We start from the raw sequence: 3,736 nt of genomic DNA, 5'->3' as shown, positions 1-3,736 counted from the left end.
TACGGCCCGTAATGTCATACTTACCCTGTACCTACATGAAACAAGAGGGTAACAAGCTCCACTGTAATTTACGGCCTGTAATGTCATATTTACCCCTTAGTTATATGTCATAAGTACCCCTTAGTTATAAAATATTTACAGTATAAAATAATTTGTTATTTTCCTGGTTGTTACCCCTTTATTCCCAATACTTCACATATTGTTCCCCTATACTTACACATACTTACTGTATAGTTACACTATAATTATTGAAAGTTACGCTGTAAATTTGTTGTAATTATGCAGTACTTTCCGGGCTGTAATCTAAAGTGTTACCTACCTTTGTAATTAAATAGTGATCGTGAGATGAATCCAATCCGTCGCACTTGGGTAAAATATTCATGACCGTCCATTAAAAAACAAACAACAGCACTTTTTGTCCACAAATGCATTAATCCATGAAATATTGATATATTGTCCATTGTTTGCATCACATTTCTTCTGAATGATCTGCTCTCCATCATTGTTCTTCAAGAAATTATGCAATCTGAGCACTGTTTATGTTGTAAAACTGTATATGATCGTATACATTTGACTCTCACAAACAAATGAGCCTGCGTCCAAAGTATAATTTTTCAAAATAGTGCATCAGTTTTAAGTTATAATATCCAAGCAGTGCTGTCGGAGTTTGTGGTGTCTTGAGAGGCATATTCTCCAGCCATTGTCATAGTAAATCTCACGAACAAAACTTTTAGCCAATGCCAACGATCCAACAATGTGTGTTCTGTTTATCTTTTGAATGTGTGCACATGTATTGTACACAGACGCACATCTGTCTCGACCATATAACCGCACAGCAAACCATATTATTTGATAATTGAATAAAATAATCCAGAAAAAAGAACAAACACGGCAGAGATGCCAAATTCAGTGGCCGAAATTAGCTGAGGTAACGTGACGGCTCACAGACAGCAGTGGCAATCTACCTGTCACTCAAGTGACCATGCCCTTAATTATGCAGAAGGCTTAATATACTTTAAAAGAATGAGTTATAAAAATAAAATAAAAAATCACTCCCCTCAGAGTTGTCATGAAGGGCAAAATTAGCTGTATAGACCAAAACCACAATTTGTACGAGGCTGGTTTTTTTTTTTTTCTGCTATAAAGTTGGGCATTTTAACATGGGGGTCAATGAGATCATGCTCTCTTTTGGAGCCTGTGTCATGATTATGAGTTGGAGTGCCCCGTTTAGCCACCAGAGGGCACTCCAACATGGACTATTGTTCACCTTAGACTACATTACCCATAACTCACCTCCTGGACTCATTACCCTCGTTTCATTGCACCCAGCTGTTTTGTGTTGCTCATTAGTTTCTGTCTATTTAGTCTCAGTTGTTTCTGCCTTTGTTTGTGGTTTGTTAATGTATTGTTACATGCACTTTTTGTATCTCTGGCCTTTTGTTTTGTGGACTGTTTATATGGAGTTTGACCCTTGCCTGTTTTTGGACATACGACTTTGGATTTCCCAATAAATGCTGCACTTGGATCTTACCATCTTGTTTGTGTGCAATCCGTGACAGCCTGTCCCTAGTGGCCATTCGATGAATTGCAGTTTAAGTCACTTCCGTACTGGCTTCAAGAGAAACTGGGGGAGGTTGCCTCTTGGCTTGTAATTGGATCATACTCCAGTTAGTATTGCACACTCTGAGTTAAATCCAACATGCTGCAAACAATGATTATGTGTGGCAGACTACAAAAAACTAAATACTGAATATATTTGTGTCTGGTACGCAAAAAAAGCTTTTCGCTGCCTGTCTGCACATTCACAGATAACAGATTAGTGAAAATAAGAATGCATTTTTCAAGCAATGACTATAAACTTTGCATGAACATAACAACTCTGCTACATGCACACACGGGATGAAATTAGATAAAAATAAAAATATTTTTTCATATGTTTATTTTATTGGAACACTTTATTGGATATTTTAAAGAAAATTGGTGAAAAATGTTTGGAATATCATTGCCATGGATCAACATATGCAGAGATCGAATATGAACTCAAGTGCAGATTTTAATTGATGGTAGGTGAGAAAACAGGTAACACAGGTGAGTATCAGAAAGGGAATAACACAAAGGGAGATTAAACAACTGAGAGTCAGCACTGTGATGATGCACCAACATGTCTGCTGGAAGCTGGGAGCCCCTTCAACCATATCAGACAACAAGCCTTAGAGAAATAATTCACTACAACAAGCACAGGTGAAATCCATCTGATGCCAGCAGATCGGTGATTAAGTTCACCTATGTGAATAGGGTTGATGTGGAACAGGCAGAGGAAGGAGCTTGCCTGCTGCAAGGTGGCGAGGAGATGGCACAATCTGGAAAAATGTTTGACATCCTGTGACACAGAGACTGCAGTCGTGATTCCAGATAAGCGAGAGGGTCTAATGAGTTCCTAATGATAATGAGGCTTCTGTGATTTGATCATCCAGGGTCCATTGGATAGGACTCATGATCAGGTTGGTTTCTGGTGCAGAGCAAGGAGACTCGGGACAGTTGAGACATGACAAGGTATCTGCATTTCAACGTGTGATGGATGAGACACACTGTTTAGTGGAGGTGGAGCTTTCCTGAGAAAAAGTTACCGGCAAACCTGGTCTTCTGTCACAGATCCACAGACACATAGATGGAGGATGAACTCAACTGCAGGGTTTAATTAACAATAGTTGAGAACAGAGATTAGCGAACAGGATTCTGAACAGTCTTTGTGTAGACAATGATGAGACCATACATGACTGAAGGTTTATGCACAAAAATGCTGCCTTCATGTGCTATTGGAAATTTCCTACTCCTTGCTTCTGAAGTCGTGATTTCGAGCTTGTCGTGTTCAAGGGTTTTGTTGTCAGAAAGAATAGGTATCATGGAGAACACCAGGTTTATTTTTGCCTTTTTCTGGGGGAAATCTTATTAAAGCCAAAATGTATTGAAGATATTTATTTTTGAATAAAATTTAGCATCCCATATGAAGACAACCAAATATACATTCACTGTGCTATCTAGATAGTCAGCTAGCTGACGATTCTGAAATCAAATTCTGAAAATGGTCAAATACATGTTATTGTTGCTGTGTATAAAACATACAATATGCTTCAAATGGTTATTCAGATATGTAAATATGCACTTTAACAACAAGACAAGGTGAAGTAGCTGTTGTGAAGAAAAACAAAAAACAAAAAAAACAATAAAGAATACCAGTCACAGCAGCAATCATTCTCTCCAGTGCCATGTGTTTTATGGCATGCTAAACTCGGAAACTTGGGTATCAAAATCATCTCCAAGTTTTCCAGTAGTAAATACAACTTAAGAGGACGTCCATATCCAATTTCCGACAAAGAAACTTGTATTTGCGATAATTCTGATAGCATGAGAAGGCAGCATTATGTGCTGTCCTAGACTGGTGGTGAAATGAGAGTGGGTAAATCATGAAGGTGGGTAAATGATGACAGAAGTTTCATTTACATGTGAAATATCCCTATAAATTACAGTGGTTGTCAACCCATAGCATTGCACCTTTTAGATGTCGTAATCGAACATCCCTGATTCAACTCATCAGCTCATTAGTAAAGACTCCAAGACCTCAAATATGTGTGTTAGATAAGAGACATCAAAAACATGCAGTGTTGGGGATACTCCAGGACCAGGATTGGGACCCACTATCTTAAAAAAAGTATACTTATTTAATATTAAAAAAATC

The sequence above is a fragment of the Megalobrama amblycephala genome, linkage group LG23, assembly GCF_018812025.1.
Source record: "Megalobrama amblycephala isolate DHTTF-2021 linkage group LG23, ASM1881202v1, whole genome shotgun sequence".
Classification (NCBI taxonomy): domain Eukaryota; kingdom Metazoa; phylum Chordata; class Actinopteri; order Cypriniformes; family Xenocyprididae; genus Megalobrama; species Megalobrama amblycephala.
The sequence above is the reverse complement of the archived record's forward strand: the minus strand, read 5'-3'. Positions refer to the sequence as shown.